This window comes from Anolis sagrei, chromosome 4 (assembly GCF_037176765.1).
Source record: "Anolis sagrei isolate rAnoSag1 chromosome 4, rAnoSag1.mat, whole genome shotgun sequence".
Taxonomy (NCBI): Eukaryota; Metazoa; Chordata; class Lepidosauria; order Squamata; family Dactyloidae; genus Anolis; species Anolis sagrei.
Window position 1 is genome coordinate 199,285,827 of NC_090024.1, and position 19,918 is coordinate 199,305,744.

Consider the following 19,918-nt stretch of genomic DNA (forward strand, 5'->3'; position numbering starts at 1 on the left):
TATGAATTTTGATATGGCCTATAGATAGGTGTCGGAAATAGACCAATAAGTGATTTCTCTCTTGCCAGTGGAGTCCTGAAATTCAGATTCTAGCTTGTCGTGGTCTCACAATGCAATAGAGGTAGATCAGGAACTTTTGGTTTATATTTTCTGCATTTATGTATTGACACTATCTTCACAGTAATACAAATTGTGATAATTTCATATGATAGTATATATTATACGTGGAGGTCCTGATTTAAGGAGATTATTGTTTTGTAATTGAAAAGAACAGAAATATTAAAGTCATTTGCAGAAATCAAATCACAGCTTACTAAATATTAATCATGCCCTTAATTAATGTTCAGGAAATCCTTTGTAGTATACAGTTGGCATAAAAAGATGATTTATAGGCTGACATGTTTTTGTACTCAGTAATGATCAGAATGTATTTACAGAAAGTCAAATTGATTTTCTGTCTTTTGAAAGGATAAAATAGTCTATTCTCAAACATAGGTCATTGATTGTGCTAATTCTTTGCCTGCCATGCAGTTTGAAGTAAAGTTGCATGAGACTACCAAGAGTAACAGACTGTGATTATACTTGTGTATAAGTCAACATCATGTGTAAGTCGAGGGCCAATGTTACGAATGTTGATATAGCTTGTGGATAGGTCGAGGGTCATTCAGCAAAAGGGAAACGACCAACATTGCCTTGGGGCCAATCACCCCAGGCCACCATCATTTTCCTGCACAGAATTCCAAACGGCCAAAAGTGGTGTAACAATGGAGAAAGTAGAGTCAATCAGTGCTTCTACCAAGAAGGACTCTCCTCTCACCCTTTGAGTCTCTTTTGTAGATAGAAAAAGTGAGGTATAAATAAACATCATCATGAACAACAACAACATGAACATCATCATCACTATTTGCCACTCTACTCAGAGAATGGAATGCATCCTTTATTATATAAGAGTTAAGGTACAGTATTTACATTAATCTGTAGATGAGTAGACCCAGTTTTTTTTTTAACTTTTAACATTCCTAGACTTATAAATGGGCATATATAGTAAGTTTGTGGCAAAAGATGCAGAGCATGTTGAAAAGGTCTTGTTACAAAGGCGGCTTGCTTGGATGTATTGTAGTTTTTAAGCATCAGAAATACTGTTTTGTTTCTTATTTAGCACAATAAAACTCCTAGGCAGCTAATGTAATGTCGTTTGCTTTTTTGATTATATACTTACATAGCTAGCTATCCATTATTGTAATCCATCACCAATTAATTCAGCATCATAAAATAGTCCTAAGTAGTTATTAGTGCAGCTGTTGACATGTTTGTAATTGCCGCATTAAATAGGTTTCTGCAAAGCCTTTGTGACTGTCTTAATTTTTATTCTACACCAGACCAAACGAGTGGCCATTTGTAACACTGTATTCATTACCTTCTGAAAATTGTGAAATGTTCAGGCAGATCATTATGAAAAATTAAATCATGAGACAGCTCTACATTGCTCCATAATAAAGAACTCATTAATAAGCATTTTTGTGCTAGTTTCTCTATAAATACCAATTCATTTTGTGTGTTGATCTCTATTAACATAATACATATTAACATGTTTCATCATGCTTTTGTTCCACATTTAAACCTAGAAGAATTTTCAGATGTGTTTATCTTAAAAAAAAAAACCCAAAAACTATTGGTACAAACTTGGTGCGGGACTTATCCACAATACATAGTAAGGTATGCTGCACAGTGTTGTTCTGCATTCATTCTTGTAGTGAAAACAGCTCACAGATTGCAATTCTGAAAAGTTTGTTCTTTAGTTAGCATTACTAAAACTGATCAGTTAACAAGTCATCCAGTTATGACCTATTTTGGAAAGCCAGAAGTGGTAGCCAGAGTAAACAAGAGTCAATGATATCTGGAGGCTACTATCAAGGGCCCTATCAGATCATAGCTTTTCAGGCCAGCTGAGGTAGTGTCTGTTGCCTAATTTGACCTTTGCAGAGAAATATGAGCTATGAAAACAGACTCTGAGTGACTATTGAATCATAGATTTCTATAGTAGCGGGAGCATATCTCATTTGCAGAAGCAAAGTCTTCGGCTACAACTCTGCTCTTTCTCTTAGGAGAGGGTAGATCTTCTGGATGTTTGGGACCAAAGAATGGACATTTTGGCTTGGACCCAGAAGTTGAGCTCCAGTATGTCTGGAGTACCAAAGTGGCTTGAGACTCTTTTTTGAGATTCAGTAATTTGAATGTTCATATATTGATCTTGAGGCTTTTTCGACTGGACAAGGAAATGATAGAGAATATGTAGCCCTTCACAGTAGTTGTAGCCATTGACCAAATTTGGCATAGGCTAATGGGAATTGGAGGACATCAACTTCTGGAAGGCTACAAGTTTCTCTCTCCTGCTTTACATGGCTCAGCATTTGTCAGTGTTATGGAGGTAATAACTCTGCTATCTGTACTTCTTATTTATTGTTCTCTGATTGGTGGTTTGAAGTGCAACCACATATGATTTCCTTCTGGTTGACATTATGTGTGTATGTGTGTGTGTGAGAGAGAGAGAGTGGGGGGGAGACAGAGAGAGAACAAAAGAGAGATGGAGAGAGATTATCCGCCCAGTTCTACTTTTGATGTGTCTTTTGATACTAACATCCTGCTTTATTTTCCTCTTTGTGCCTTCTGGCATCACAAGGTTCACTGCTCTTCCTGCTTTTCCTGCCTGCACTCTCTGCCTGTTGTCTGTGTATGAAGTGTACAGCACTGTACACTTTTTGACTTCCCGACATTTCCTGACTCTGGCTTTTCTAGCATCGCTCAGCTTGGCAAGCTTGGTTAGCTAAAACTTAGAGGTCTCTGAAAGCTACAGCCGGAACGATGGATTTGGAAAGTTATGGGTTAAATAGATAAACATGTGCAAGTTCAGAATGGCATGTCTTGAAATATATTGAGATTAGAGCTTGCTCAGATTTCTGCTTCCTGAATCTGGAAGAGTTTAGAATAATTAAATGGCTTTCTGTTCTGTTTTTGAAGGGAACATTTGTACCCTAATGTACAGTACAATGCTATCACCATCAATAATAAAAGGGAGTCAGAATGAGAGCTGCAAGACCTCTAATAATTTGAACTTCAGTTTGGAAAAGTATACATTAAAAGGAGGAGGGATTATTTTCATTGAGCCATATTGTTAGCAAAAGTTCAATTTTCCAATACATATTAGTGATGTCTCCAAGGCTGGATCCATATTGCCTTATAATGCAGTTTGGGACTGCATTATATGGTCAGTGTTCAATGCAGCGTAGATGCAACCTTAGACCGCCAAGTGAGCCTTAGAGGTGTATCCTGGCATATACTGGGCAACATTTCTTGCTCATTGCTGCCTTACTTTGTTCATCTTGAAGTAAGCTGAAAGTATTCATTCAGTATGTGGGAGTTCTGGTATGAGACGTTGATTCCATTTTTTGACCTACCCACCCCCTCGTTTTTGGTCTTTGTGCATATGACTCACTATTGCTGACTAAAATCTTGCTGATTTGATTCTTTCAGCTTATTCATGATGTGGAGGGAGGAGGGGAGTTCCTAAAACAAGATATCGATCAAGTAAAAAGTAAGCCGTATAGTTTCCTGCTGATGCTTCACAGCGTTATTCTGAGTTTCTTTTTCCTATCTATGGCAGAGAATATTTAGAACAGACTTCTGAATAAGAGGGAAATTATTGGCAACCTCTGGAAAGTCTGTGCTAAGTATATATTCAGGAGGTAGTCTTTCTTCCAAAGCCTGGAGAGGGGTGCTATTTGGACCACATTTCTCAAAATTACCTAGTCACTGTGGCATACTTTTTTCAGCTGGACCTATGAACCTGTACCCAGCATAGACTACCCTACTGGGAAATTCCTTACATGACATATTCAGGTTGTGCATCGTAGAACCTAGAAAATGTAATTTTGTGGACTACAATACATAGCATATAACTGCCAGGATGGTAATTGCTGGGAAATTCTGGGACTTGTGGCCCAGGAAGGATCCCCCCCCCCCCTCCCCAGTCTCTGGTTCAGTGAAATTTTCTTCCTTAAGTGAGTTACAGAATGTGAAAATGAATTTTCTCTTTAATGGTGTTTTCTTATTAAATGGCTATATTTTCTTTTGAGGCTTAGGATGTATCTGCACTGTAGAATTAATGCAGTTTGACACCACTGTAACTGCCATGGCTCAATATTGTGGAATCATTGGAACTGCAGTTTTACAAGGTCTTTAGCCATCTCTACTAAAGAATGCTGATACCTCACTACTTCAATTCCCAGCATTCTATATCATTGAGCCATAGCTGCTCAAGTGGTGTCAAACTGCATTAACTTTACAGTGTAAATGCACCCTTAACCTGAATGGTTAGAAAATGTTCTCCTCTTTCTGAAAATATTTGTTGTGATGCTCATGCCAACCTCAGAACGAATTTTGAGGGGTGTGGGAGTATGCCGTAAATAAAGATCACCAGCACTGTAATTTTTTGGGATATCCTTTTTTGCCATTTATTGCATAATTCTTCAATCTGCTATGGTAAGATTTTATAAAACCTCTACCCTCCCTCAGTTCTTCCATCTATGATTAGATAGAATTTAGGGGGTTTCTATTTTAATGATGTTTCTACACCTTTCCATTTTGTGACATACTCTTTCCTATTTAATACTCATTTTATAATCTGTTGAGGGAGTAGAAACAGCAAGCACGATGAAGCTGCAAATAAGAGGAAGAAAACCACAGTAGATTTGCTGTCATTTGGTATTACACTATAGTGAATTGTCCCAAAACACAACTATCCTTTGTTCTGTTTTGCTGCTTTTTTGTGTTAGTAGAAGTTGGTGTTTCTCTCTCTTTGAAATGTTACGTGCTGCTTTTAATCTTTAGCTGATAATTATATTTAGTTGATGTGTATGTGTGTGTGTGTGGAGAGAGAGAGAGAGAGAGAGAGAGAGAGAGAGAGCTGTCTTGGGAACCTATATTGAGAGAAAGCTGGGATAAAAACAAATGAAATAAAACTCGTACATTTCAGCACCTAATTTTTAGCCCACTTTCACTATAAAAGATTTCACTTTGGCATTTGATCCATATCCTCATGACATTATCATTTCAAGCATGTATCTGGGAAGTTTCCTATTTCAAAGCAATTGAGGGTTTTTTGGTTTGTTTTTTTTTCAAAAGCAAAACTCTTTGTAAAAAAAAGTTAGCATATTGGAATGGAAGATAAGAGCTGTGTCTCTTGTATGTCAGCATTTATGTAGGTCTCCTTATTATTCTTGTTGGCATAATTCCAGTTCTTAGTCCCAACTAGAGTAGACCAACTGAGACAAAACAAACTTGGGAAGTTAGCATCTTCCGAAGTTGCATTGATTCAGTGGCTCTGCTCTAGTTGGTCCTAACAAACAATAATAAAATAAAACAATAATAAAATTATCTAGAGGAGAAATTTAGAACTTTTGTTCATGTCACATAGAGGTGGTATAACTGTGTATCCTGCCAAACATTTGAACTGCTTGTCATTTTTCAATCTTGGTAGCTTCTGTTTCCATCAAAATGTTTACCCCCTTATTTAGGAACACAATTTTTGTACTTGCCAGGTACTTTGCATCATTGTGCTGCTCAAACAGCATTCTCAAACTTTACATAAGAAGGAAACTATGTTGAGTTCATGGGTGACAGCAGTTCTGACAATTATATAGCTGCTTATCTTGAACTTAATATCTCCCTGTTGCTTATGTACTTTTGGCTGAGCTCACAAAACCTGTGGCATATCTGGAATAGGCAAGACAGTTTGAGGTGAGATAGTGCTTATGTGAATGCAAAGGAATTCAGATTTCTGACATGATAAAAATAATAGTCTCCTGCAGCAAGATAGATTTATCAGTGTCTGAATCAGAACTTCTCCATGCCTCCCTCTTGATGATGTATATGCATATGCATGTATCATGTTAAATAATTTCAGATCTTTCCAACTTGTTCCAAGAGACTTATTGGAGGTTACACTGACTTAAGGGTTTTTAAAATATATATTTTCCCCCAGGTTAAGGGGTTACTCCAAGACCACTAATTTGATTTCCATACTAGAGAAATATTGGTCCTCATCACATTTAAACTTTAAAACACTTAATCAGTATGCATCCCGGATGTTTTTTTTTACTACAGGATGCATACAGAGTCTTGACAGGATGCATACTCCTCCCATCACATGAAATTTTTATTGTTTAAAGTAATCCAGTTTGAATCATCACAATTGCTCCTCACAATTCATTGTAATTTCTGCATGCACCACTCTCTGCCAGATGGAAGTCTCACGGGCATGGTATCGCAAAATTTGTAAGTCTTGCATCTGCGAAGTACAAAGGTATTCTGAGATATTTTCCTGTCAAATTCTTTAGAAAACACATTAAATAAAAGGACTGAAGACTTTAAAGTAGCCATTATGGAGGTCTTTTCTCATCATGTAGTTAGAAACAACACGGCAAATCCTGGGGGCCGTGGGGGCGGCCCACAGACATGCCCCCAAAGGTGACCTCACGGCACAGGGACGGAATGCTTACTGTTTCGCCAATCACACATAAAAGCAGCACATTTCATGCTATTTTTATTTAAAAACATGATATGAAATACGTGTCTAAATACACTGTGCTATCTTTTGAACATGGTTTCCAATGGGTTGATGACGACAGGGGACAAACTTAATTTAATGGGACCTGTCAAGATTTGTATGCAAACGAGCTCAGTAACGGACTATCGCATAATAGCTTGCCACAGCCTTTCTTTTTTTTCACCAAAGTTGCTCATGGTAAAACTACCTGAAAAGGTCTTCCACACAAATAACAATTATGCGATACTCAGGACATTTCAGGATTGTAGTATGACTGTGATGTAATTTGTCTCTGGGGAAAAAAATATTGGTGGGAAAGTTCTGGTTTCACCTCATATGCTTTGCCAAACTGTGAATTTTCTGGTTTCTGTATAGAAATCTTCGATACGTTATTGGTCATGTAATTCCAGTTATCAGTATTCACTGTAAAAGAATTAAAGCCCAAGAGACAAAATCATTTCTTGCTTTATTACTTCATGAATGTGGTCCAAACATCCAAATTGGTTTATCCACATAAACAAAATTCTAGCCTTTTGGGGAGCTGAAACTGAATTGAGACTTATGGTTGGTTGGGTGATAATCCCTACAGAATGGTTTAAATTATTTGAAATGCAGAAAATATGGTGAGCACATATATGTGTGTTGTGCTACCATGCTCCAGCAAAATGTACCTGGTTCATGTTGCTTTGAAGATATTGCAGTGTGAGTTGTTTAATATCTGGTAATCTGATATAAAAGCATTTGAGCAGGATTGCTGTTGGCTTTCAAACATTTTCACTCCTATTTTTACAGATATATGCTCAAAAGCTTTATTTTATTGGGCACTATATAGGCCCAAACATGTGCTATATTTTGCAAATTTGGCTGGGCAAATATTTCCTAAAGTGTTCTCTCCACTTCAAAATTGTTTAAAGGTAAATGCCAGTCCTTCTGATATTTCACTATTATCTTACTCTCAGGTTTATTCATTGTTCAATTCAGTTCAACAAAGTTACAGATTTTGTCTACATTATTAGGTTCTAGTTGATAAAGGGTCTCTGTTGACATCTTAATACAGGTGCCCCTCAATTTGTGCCAGAATTATAGTGACTGATACAAGTACAAAATGTGATTTAAGCTTGCTAGATACCATGCTAGAGGTCCCTTGTAATAATAATAATAACACTTTATTTGTACCTCGCCCTATCTCAGGGGGACTCAGGGCGGTTGTGTATTTTGATTAATAAACTCTTTAATTTATCTTTTAGCTCCCTGTTTACTATATTTTCCGGATTCATAAGTATTCCTATATTTTTGTTTATCTTTTTAGTTTGGAGACACATACACTTCAAAAGTGTAAATATCTACTTTTATTAACAAAGAATGTTTTACCAGAAGGAGTCTTCTAAAAAGTTTGATTCTATGGCAGTGGGGTGATAATATATTGTCATGCTCTCTTTGGTGACTCATCTTGATAATTACAATGTACCAGGAGTTGACTTTTCCATAGTACTTGTTTTGTCTTATTTAGGTACATTTTGAAACTAATTGTGGAAGTGGCTTTCCACTCAACCTTGAGCTATTCTGGTTGATTGGATAACCTTTTGTATGTAACCTTTAAGGGAAATCAGAAAGATGTGAGCTTCAGCAAGTCTTCAATGGTTTGCCACAGACCTACAAATAATAGACATCTGCCACTTATCTGTCGTATTCAGAAGCCTGGTTGGTACTAAGCCCTATGTTTAGGTCCAGAATTTGAAAACTTTTTTTCTTGGACTATAGCTTCCAGATACCCCAGCTAGTATGGCCAGTAGGAATGTAATATGGAGAATCTATGGTTTTGTCACATCCTTTTTCTGAAATATAGTTTACAGCACCTGGCATTATTGACAGTTTCCTATCTAGAGCTGGCCCTGCTTAACTTCAAAAATCAGATAGGATCCATTGTCTTGATCAATTGCAGAGCAAAAAAAGAAGTAATTATTCAGTGTGCAGAGTTGTCCATCTTACTCATTGGTGAAGGACCACAGCTAATGCTGAATTGGGACTGGGAAAACCCTGCCTAAAACTTTGGTAAGCTACATTCTGTCTGCCACAGGGTTTCCTTGGCAAGATGTATTCAGAGGAAGTTTACTTCTGACTTCCTTTATAGTCAACTTACGCCAGGTATTTTTCCTGCAAGATTTATTCAAGGAGGTATACCTTCTTTGGAGGCATAGAGAGTGTGATTTGTTTAAGTTCAGCAATGTGTTTCAGTGGCTTGGTTGGGATTGAAACCCTAGTCCAGGGGTCCCCAAACTAAGGCCCGTGGGCCATATGCGGCCCGCCGAGGGCATTTATCCGGCCCGTGCAGCCTGGCCTGGCGCAAAGCCCCTCACCACTTGCATCAGCGGCTTTTCTCTCTCTCTCCCTCCGGAGCGGCTTCAGGCGGGGTTGCACTGGGCCAGGCTTCTCTCTCCTTCCTTCCTTCCCCTTCCCCCTTTCTCTCTCCTTCTCCTCCTTCTCCCTTCCCCTCCCTCCTTCCCTCCCTTTCCTCCCCCTTCCTTCCCTTCTTCCTTCTTTCCTTCCTTCCCTCCTGTGTGGGAGGGAGAAGCCTCCTGGGTCGGGCCTCTGGGCTAGGAAAGCCGGCGTTGTCTGGCCACGCCCACCCAGTGCCGCTTCCGCCAATCGCAGACAACCTCCTCGCCTTCAGAATGGGGAGCTGCTCAAAGAAGGGCTCGACGTGGTGGGAAGACTGCAGTCTCACTTAAGAGCCATATGGGTGTGCTTTTTCTAACTTTGTTTCTTTAAAATAACTTTTTTGGCTCCAAAGTTAACTATCCTGGCACTAATGATAATTAATATTGAATGTAAAAAATGTATCACATATAGATTTGCTTGAAATGCAACTAACACAGTGTAAATTCATCAAGGAGAGTTTGGTCCAAATCCATCATTGTTTGAGTGCACAGTGATCTTTGGATGTAGGTGAACTACAACTCCAAAACCAAAGGACACTGCCCACCAAACCCTTCCAGTATTTCCTGTTGGTCATGGAAGAACTGTGTGCCACATTTGGTTCAATTCCATCATTGGTGGAGTTCAGAGTGCTCTTTGATTGTAGGTGAACTATAAATCCCAGCAACTACAACTCCCAAATGAGAAAATCATTTTTTTGAGTGAAGGACATACATTGGGTTGTTAGGTGTCCAGTGGATTTTGAGTTCTGTTAATCCCACAAACGAACATTACATTTTTATTTATATAGATTTATTTCCTATATTTATGTTTTTGTGATTAATCACTATGCTTTATGTTCAGATTGTAACAAAAAATACATCATGCATATCAGATATTTACATTATGATTCATAACAGTAGCAAAATAAGACATGTGCAGTGTGCATAGGAATTTGGTCATTGTTTTTTTTAAAAAAAAATAAAATAAAACAACAACTATAGTCTGGCCCTCCAATGGTCTGAGGGACAGTAATCTGGCCCCCTGTTTAAAAAGTTTGAGGACCCCTGCCCTAGTCTCTTATAGTCCAGGTCCAACATTCAAACCATCAAAGTGGAACCTTGACTTAAGAATGTCCTAATTTAAAGCCTTTTTGGTTAAGAGCCACCACTTGGTCCAGGTTTTGCTTTGTCATACGAGCAGCATTTTGATTTAAGAGTTAGTGCCAGAGAAGGGAGCAACCTCCATGCCTCATGTTCTTCTTTGCTTTGGGAGCTTGCTATCCACTTTGCTCTTGTCCGCTTTGAGGAACTTTGTGTGATTTTTATTCCTGGTATGTTTGGCTTCATGAAGAGAGAGAGGAAGGGAGAGCAAGAGAGGGAGGGAAGCTGGAATGAGTACAGTATGAAGAAAATGATGCTTCCACCTCTTCAATTTGTGCTTCCTTACCATAACTTTGTGCGTCTACAATTGTGCCACAACTTTGTGCATTTGCCATTTTAAAGTTGATCTTTCTTTGTTGTTCCATGTGAAGTGTGCATTTATACATCATTTGTTATTTATAAAGTACATATTCTTACTTTAAAACATGTAACAAAAATGGGGGAGGGAGTGCCTCAGGGGGCCAAAACGGATTAATAGCATTTCAATGGGAAAAGTCTTGGTCACAGTGCAAATTAAACCCTTCACTGAAGTTATCATTGCATTCTATGGCCTTTTCGTCCAGCACAATTGATTGGTTCTGTTGGCTGTGCATGATGGAAGTTATCTTCCAACATATTTGCAGACCAGTAGGTTGGGAAGGTTTGTGTGGTCCAAACTGATTAGGTTTAAGGCAGGTATTTGTATTCTGAGTCATTTCTAAGAAGGTTGCTGCATTTGAGATAGTTTTTGACTTGTTCTTCCAATCTGTTCTGTTTCATAATTTGTTTTATGACATGATTTCAATTTTATTACTTCCTTTATTAACTGCTCAAAAATTAGAACTGAAGGGAAAATCCAAAATATGAAAAAGAAATAAAAGGCGTAACTCTAGAATTAGGAACACAAGTTTGTTAAATGAAAGAATGAGATATTGGTGTGATAATTGCTGGAAGACTTCCAATTAAAAGATCAGAGTAGCTGTGTAAAATAGGCTGATCCCAGCACAAGCTTTGTATTCCCTTATTTATGTTAGAAGTGAGTGTTCTCATTTTTTTTTTTTTTGGCAGCAAGTGCAGCATGACCTCATGTACGCATATTAACTGCCTTTTCTCTTTTTAGGGATTTTTTATTTTATTTTGCATGGTTAATCTGCATCTCTAAAACATTTGGGTTGCTGGGAACATAATGTGTTTAGCAGACCTTGCTGATAGTGAAACCCTACACTTCCCTTGCTTTAGGAATGGCCATCACCTGCCAAACAGTATCTGTGCTTTCTATGACTCAGGCATATAGGATTTTCTTTGCGTCTGTGTAAAGCAGTCAATTTTGAGCTGAGCCAGCATTTTCTGATAGAAATTTTTGCTGTCTCGGTAGCTGAGTGGCAATTGCTATTAAATACATAATGCAGGAGGCCATAATTATTCAAGGGAAGGACAGGCTCTTTTTGTGTGTGTCAAAAGCTGCTTGCTGATGAAACTTTGAAGAGTACATAACTGAATGTGTGTGCTCATGCCTTGAAGTCTCCTGTCGACTTATGGTGACCCAATGAATTTTTCATAGGGTTTTCTTAGGCAAGGAATATTCATACTCATACAAGGACTACGTGCCATTTCAAAATTGCTTTTGCTGCCTCCAACTTCCTTTGGAGACAAAATGAATTATCCAGTGGAGACCCTCTCATTGCTATTCTTAGTTGATGAAAATCTACCAATCTTTCCTTTTCAATTGCACACTTTCCCAAACAATAATTCTGCCAGCCTCAGCTTGGAATAAGACACAGCAAATTAATTATCAGATGACTTTCTTGGCATTGCCATTAGTAAGAACAGAGTTGTTTGAGTCACTCACTGAGTCCCCTGCTGCAGACTGGTCTGGAGCACCACACTGCATAGTTTCTCTTTCCCTTATTTTAACAGCATAGGTAAAAGTCTGTAGTAAGACTTATATAATTCAATGAATCCTCCTTCTGAATGACTAACAAATTGCACAATTTCTAACTTTAGAAAAATATCGACAGACTCTGGAGTAGCAGATATAGAATGCACACCTTGAAGGAGTAATATAGGTATTGTAGAGCTGAAAGGTTACCCAATGTTTAGATCGTTTAATATTGTTTTTAATAGCGCTGAAGAATTTACATGGGAATTTTTTTCTTAGAGTCTTCAATACAGTCAGATTAATGTTGGTGGGAGGGGGAGTCTTGCACCTTCAAGATGTTTTGAACTAAATAATCCATAAACCCTGACCATTGGCTATGTCAATTCGGACTTCTGGGAAACATCTGCAGGTTCAAATGTTAGCTGCTGCAGCAGCACTAATAAAATTGTAGTCAGCATAGACTCAGATCTGTTACTGTGGTGTAAAAAGAAAAAAGACTACCTGCACTTTGTATACAGGTATTTAACTTTGCCTTAACTTTCCTGTCCTTCATTAAGAACCTTACTAGGCAGCCATATTTGGGAGAGATTAGTACGGCCTTCTTGTTCCATTCTGTTTTCTCTGGAAGCTGAATAAAATAATGCAGTGAACCTTTTTGGGGAAGTGGTTTTGAGGGTTTACTTGCTTGACTATATTGTAGCATAATATTCTCCTCTTAGTGTCAATTCTGTGAATTTTCAGTGACTTGAATAGCAAACACATTTCTTCAGAAACCCATAAATGCATTTTCTAGCATTCACATGTTAGAGCATGTTAGAGCACCAAAATACCGCTTCCATGTACTTAAGGGAAATAAGCAAATATGATGCTTGATATATGCCTGAAATGATGCCATTGTTCTTTCTGCTCTCATCATAGTGACAGCCATTGAAATGGAACAGGGCTAGCAATTTGCTTCAGGCAATCACCGTTTTTAGCCTGACCACCAACCAGTCAGGATAGTTGTGAGGTTAAAGGCAGAGATGAACCTCCAAGTTGTGTTTTGACATTGTTATTTTTTGATGAATTCTGATACTAGCCTTAAAATGTATCTTCTCTTGTGAAAGGTTAAATTTCCATGGGTAGCAGAACTTACTTTACTTGTATTGTCGAAGGCTTTCATGGCTGGAATCACTGGGTTGTTGTAGGTTTTTTTGGGCTATATGGCCATGGTCTAGAGGCATTCTCTCCTGACGTTTCAGCTGCATCTATGGCAAGCATCCTCAGAGGTAGTGAGGTCTGTTGGAACTAGGAAAAACGGTTTTTTTAACTTTACTTATTTAGGTGATCCCTAAATGGCCTTCAAAGTTCTTAGAAGACGTCTGTTTGTGAGTTTTTTTAAAAATGTGTGGAGGTCGGTGCACAGCTAATCAACACACAGTCTTCACAGAGTGAGGGTCCCAACCAGTGGGGTGTTTAACACAATGACGGTGGCTTCTCAATCTGTTGCAGCCTTCTTCTGCCTTCACAGCTATTGTAACATGTACCATGTTACCTTCTGCCTGATTGAGGTCTTTAGATTGTGCTCAGTCTGAAATTAATTGCTTACTTGGGCCTTGATGGTACAAGAACTGTAGAATGTTTAAAAAAGTGCATACAACAAAAACAACTGTGTTTCTGGAAATGGGTAGCAGGTTAAAGAAGTGGTTAAACATCTGGTGGAGTGAAAATACCATACTAGAAGTTTATGACACTATAAAAAGAATGAGCTATCTAATTGCAGGTGAAAATTTATATTCTAGAAGAGTAAAAAAAATGGGTGTGTGTTCTCCATTTTGAGTTTAGAATAACTAAATAGGAGGAGAAATGTAAGCAACCCGTTTAGGCATTAATCTTGTAGTGATGCATAGGAAAATAAAACAGTTGCTGTTTCCTTTTTTAAAATACATATGGGGAACTGATCCGTTTGGTACTTGTCATTTGAATGTGTTCTCAAGGGAAAAGCTGATACTGAAAAGAAAAGCATGCTTTGTCTTTGTCGCCTCCTTTTTCTTATTCTGTGCACAGTACAAGTAAGAACATAGGAGTAGATTGAAAGTTCATGCTTAAAGAAATCATTTAGTTTAAGAGGAACTACTAGATCCCCTGTTTGCAATTAATGCTGTGATAGACTCACATGGTTATCTCTTTTAAACCAATTAGTCACTCATCCAACTTTATTTCTTTGCTTTGTCAAAATGAGCAGTTAGTGACAATGTAACTAACTTGTGCAAAGTTTTGGACAAAACAATGGAAGATTGTCCTTGGTTTAATATCTTGGTGTGGATAATGAAACATCAAAACCTGGAATATTGTCTCAAAATTAGTGACTTTACTGGCTAATGGGATAACAACAACAACAACAGATTTGTAGACCACACTATCTCCCATAGACCACCCTATCTACCAGAAGGGATTCAGGACAGTTTCCAGCATATAAGGCAAACATTCAATGCCAAAACGGAAAAACATACAAACAAGTTTCATCAAAACAGATCACATCAAGCAATATAGCGGCTGCCTAACTTTAAACTTAATAACAAACAAAAATAATCAACAGTGTAAACTTCAATTACCCATACAAGCATAAACACTTATTACAAATTTAACACTAGATAAAAATAACTAAAACCAAATAGCTAAAACCTTATAAAGAGATGGCGTGATATGTAATAACCAACAGGCTGAGGTCAGTTCCATTGTCTAGACAAGATTTAACACATTTAGGCAAGGATATAAGTCAAGACATATTAGTCTTCCGCCTCTCCATACGCCAGAGTGCATAGATAGATTTTTAGCAACTTTTTGAAGGTGAGGAGAGAGGGGGCAGTTTTTGGTTCTTTTGGGAGGGAGTTCTAGAGGCAGGGAGTAATCACGGAGAAGAACCCGTCTCTCATTCCCACCAGCCGTGCTTGAGACAGGGGTGGGACCGAGAGCAGACTGCAAAGTTCAAGCCAGTTTGTATACAGATGCAGTTTTGCAATTATTTAGAGCTTTATAGGTAACAATCAGCATTTTGTATTTAGCCTGGAAGCAGATTGACAGCCAGTGGAGGTGCCACAACATGGGAGTCATCCTCTCACGGTACAGCACCCTGGTTAGCAACCTGTCCACTGATTTCTGTACTAGTTGCATCTTCCAAATTATCTTCAAAGGCAGCCCCATGTAGAGAATGTTGTAGTAGTCCAGACAGGAAGTAACCAGAGTGTGGACTCCCCGGGCATTTCAAGGTATAGGCGCAGCTGATGCTCAAGTTTTAGTTGTGTGCAGGCGTTCCTGGCTACCACCGACACCTGAGGTTCCAGGTCAGTTACGAGTCCAGGATCACCCCAGACTGAGAACCTGTATCTTCAGGGAGAGTGTGACCCCCGTCCAGCACAGGCTGTAGCCCCTTACCCTGGTCTGCCTTACGGCTGACCAGGAGTGTCTCTGTTTTATATGGATTTATCTTCAACTTTTTAGCCCTCATCACTTATTGCAGGCACCAGTTTAGGAGCAGGGATGAGATGGTAGGATTCAGTTCCTAAGGTTATGTCCACTAGGAGTGTTTCATTAGATTGCCTTTGGTGTCCGTGTGGCCATGTAGGATTGAATGCAGGAAAAGCTATTGTGACACAGATCCTGTTGAGTAGGTAGTTGCTTCCTCTAATAAAAGCAGGAAATACGATTTTCATAAATGTTTATACCCCTTGGAGTCATGAAGATGTCTTCTACACCTTTCTAGGTTATCCCCCAACGCTGTGGACAGGTGATTCAAGGGAATAAAGAGCTATAGGAAGCAGGGAGCGAAGGAAAACAATTTCTTCTCTCTTTTGTCTGTGGGAGATCTGGAGTTCTATTCTGCACAATTTGGAAACCAATCCAAAGTCACATTGGCCTTCTTAATGTGAAACTCTAAGGGACAACCTAGACGTAGCAGAGCAGTATTTTTAATTTCTTTTTCATTGCTGTTGTCATGTGTGTTTTATTGGTTTGTTTTCATATTTAGTTAAGATAAATTGTCATTTTAATTATCTGTGTTTAATTTATTACGTATTTGTATTTTCACTGTGTCTTGTATGGCATCGAGTTGCTGCCATTTTTGTTGTAAGCTGCCCTGAGTCCCTAAGGGGAGATGGGACAGGATATAAATAAAGTTGAATTGACTCACTGGGCAAGCTAAAATCTCAGACTACTGCTAGATTTCACAAGGGAATGAACTTTATTACTGAGGGAAAGATGTTTTGTAAATTATTCCATTAAATACATGGTCAGTACTTTCAAACAACCAGCAGTTTAAAACAAACACACACATTAAAATACTATTTAACTTAATTTCAATACTATTACATTGTAGTGTTTAAATATTTAAGTACTGTTTAAATATAGTTTCTCTCAAAATACCTAATTAGAAATTGAGTGACTGAGATATACATATGTTTTGATGTAAATATACTTTAAAATAGGTATTTAAATGAGTATGTTGAGAAGAGTTGAAGAATGCATATTAATGCAAAAATTAAGTAAAATGAAATTATGAGTAAGAACCCGTGGAAGTGACATGGAGTGGAAATACCTACTGCTAGAAATCTGTTAAATCTGAGATGTCATAGATAGAATTTGGGGATTGGGGTCTTTTCTTCATTGAAAAGAATAGTAGAACAGAAGTAAAGAACCATGGGAACTGATCCTTGATTGTGTGACTCTTCTGATTTTTGCATTAATTTGTAATCTGTGGCCTGAGATCTTGAAGTTTCATTCTAATATCTGCCTATAAATTATGATGATAGTGTACTTGGCTGAAATTACAATGTATATCATTTGTATATGAGCTACATTTTTGTTGTGATTCTGTGTTGGATCATATATGTGTCATAAAAGGATTACATGGCAATCGTTGCTTTGGGGTAAATGTAAGTATAAATCTCATAGATACTTTATTTCTGCTCTGAAAGGAAGGGTGGTGCTCCATTCCTAACCAGCTGTGAGTTCCTCATCTTGTGCTGAGAACAATAATTCTGTGGATGAGTGCCAAAAACGCTGTGTCTTGTTTGCTTGCTAGCATTGTTCTATCTCAGTCCTGTCAGCCAGTGTTACAGAGCTGTGCATGTTTCCATAAACCTTTTAAAGAGCAGGTAACCTATCTTTTGCGGTAGAAAAGCATACATGTAGTTTTGTTTGACTATATTGGTGCACACAACTCTTGGGGATGAGCTGAAAAAATATGATTATTTATTTGGGAATTTTGGGAGGTATAGAAACACACACTTCCTGGAGAACCAATCTAGGAATACATTCTTTGGGATGCTTTTGTACCAGTATCTCCTTTCCCTTCTCCAGTGGTTAGAAAAGGGTTGTTATGCCCTCCTAAATGTATAGTCGATGCCTCATTTGCAATTTGAATGAAGTGGCACATCTTGTTCTAGCTGGGACATGTACAACCTAAAGCACTGGTGTTTCACAGCCTCTGTTTATTTCCGTGGGACTCAAGCATAAGCCCAATGCCAGGCCACTGGCAGTCAGCCTTGAAAAGTACGTACAAGGAATGATGCTTGTGTGTAGTTCTTGGCCTATATTCGTGCATAGTTAGAGAAGGAATTCAGTTTTGTTTCAACACAGGCATAGAAAGCATACCAAGAAAGATCCTGGTGGGAACATGTGCTCAGCTTGCTAAATACCATTCCTTTCCCCCTCAAATATTAGTAGTTGTAGCACAAGACCAAAGCTTTGAAAGACTACAGGTCCCACAATGGCTGGACATTCAGAAAAGTTTGCTAATAAAACAAAGTCACTTTTCTAAGCTGCATAAAACCGACTGGGTTCTTAATGTTTTAAAGAGTAGAAGGAGTGGCTGTCTTAGCAACAGGAAAGCTATCTGGAGTTTGTTGGTCTTTGAGGGAATGCATTGTATTCTGATGCAATGCAAACACAGCAGCCTTTTCATCCTCCTTGCCCCCAAAGCAATGGAACCTGCCAGATTTCATATTTGGAAAAGTGAGAGGCCTTCTGGTTTGGTGCAGTGAAGCTGTGCTATCTCTATGTTAAATATTTGCTGGTAAAAACATTGGACTATCTGCATACCTAACCAGTAAGAATATTTTGTTGTTCTAAGTTGGCATGCACGGTTGACCTACTCACAAAGTGAAGTCATCAAGGACACTCTATCTTGTTTTACTTAAGGCCATCAAAGCTCCCCTCCCCTGCCCCCCCCCCCAAAAAAAAACAGAACAGGAGAAAAAGTGGAAATCATGGCTTATTATCCAGGTGTAACCGTTTTCATCTCCATTCGTTCTTTCCCTTCTTGTAATCACTCTTGTCTTTTTTCCATATGTCAGTGCCTCTTAAACTAATATGTGAACCTGGCCATTTTAAGTGCCAGGGTATTTATGCTCATTGGCTGCAGTTCTTTCTTCCCTGGAAACTCTTCAGGTAATAGCAATAGATGGCCGAAAGATTGATATGAGACCCTAGGCTACCATTTTAAGTAGTAGTGATATATATTATGAATATTTAAAATAAGGACTTTATCAGATCTTTCCCCAGAAGCAAAATACATTTTGACTACAGCTCCTAGAATTCCATAACTAACATGTTCACTGACCATTTTGATTTGAGAATTCTGGAATTTGCAATCCATAATGTGATTTTAACAAACTGTGGTTCTAATGTCTGTTAGCAAGCCATATACTGGTAGCATTTCACAGTGGTACAAAACAGCTACCTACAGCATAGCAGAAACAAATTACTGCAAGTTACAGCAAACCTGAGAGGATAGTGCTGATAGCCTTTTGAAGCATCATGTTGAATTCCAGGAGACCAGGAAAGAAATTGTGCATTCCTTATAGCATATTCTAGTGCAGGGCTTCTTTATCTTTTTCCGCCTACAATTGTTTTCTGTCCAAGAAAGTGTTACATGACCCCAGCTAAATAGGTATATAAAATAGGTATAAAATAAAATATTTACTGAAAATAAATCAGCACTTGCACAGCTTGTTCAACAGACTGGTTTTCCTTTCTATAAAGTACAGTTGAAACATCTTCAGCAGAGTCCACTGTAAACACTGCACACTGCTGCTAACAGATTTCTGTTATGTATTTGTGTTATTTATTGTTGCCAATTTTTTCATGACCTCAACATTGGTCTAAGGAGTTTCCCATTTGAGATTGGGACCAATAGTGTATGAAGTAATGTTCCAGGGCATGCTCTCTAGCCCTGGCTGAAGGCTAAAGTATATTGTATTGCTAGAACATGGCCATACAGCCCGCAAACCACACAACACCCTAAAGTCAATTGATTTTTGGCTTCCTAAGGTGAAAGCCTCTTAGGATGAACTCCCCTTTCCCCAACTTTGACCCCAGAATATTTTCATGGGCCTGTTTGCAGGTCCTTCACAATTCTTTAAATGGGGTGTTGCAGCTCTTTGAAGACATTATGTGTGTGTTTTTTAAGAGAGTGTGAATGTACCATATTGATTTCAGCTGATCTGCATTTTAGTTATTTTTTGGACCAAGAATCATGAAACATTAGTTGCCCCTTGTGCCTCTGTGTTACACATAGAACATCTGTGTTGCACACAGAACATCTCAGAAGCAAGAAAACAACTAGCTAATTGACTAGATAAAAAATCTGCCAGCAGGATGTCACATTCAATACAGATACAAAAAGATGAGGCAGCCAGTCTTAGTTGTATTCTTATGTTTACATGCTGAGATAATAGCTGAGAAACACCTGGGAAAGAAGGTGTAACAACATGAAGAAATTGTAAAAGGCAATAGCTACCTGCCAGTGTCTTTCCTTGTCCTAGAAGACTTATGAGTGAAATCTCTTCTTTGAAAAACTGCAGTTATCATGTAGCACCCTCTATACAGGAAGGGGCTGTG

The 19,918-nt window shown here is 38.4% G+C and overlaps 1 protein-coding gene across 4 annotated transcripts in view; it reads left to right on the plus strand.

Annotated features, from left to right (window-relative positions):
* Positions 1 to 19,918, plus strand: part of RAP1A (RAP1A, member of RAS oncogene family) — a 119,705-nt gene that overhangs the window by 47,010 nt on the left and 52,777 nt on the right. Inside the window, exon 1 of one of the 4 annotated variants that reach the window (XM_060772792.2) lies at positions 2,052 to 2,428. The exons of the other annotated variants lie outside the window; for them this stretch is intronic. The gene's annotated coding sequence lies outside the window, so the exon portion shown is untranslated. Of the gene's footprint in view, positions 1 to 2,051; positions 2,429 to 19,918 lie in introns of those variants that run through there. 4 annotated transcript variants of the gene reach the window in all.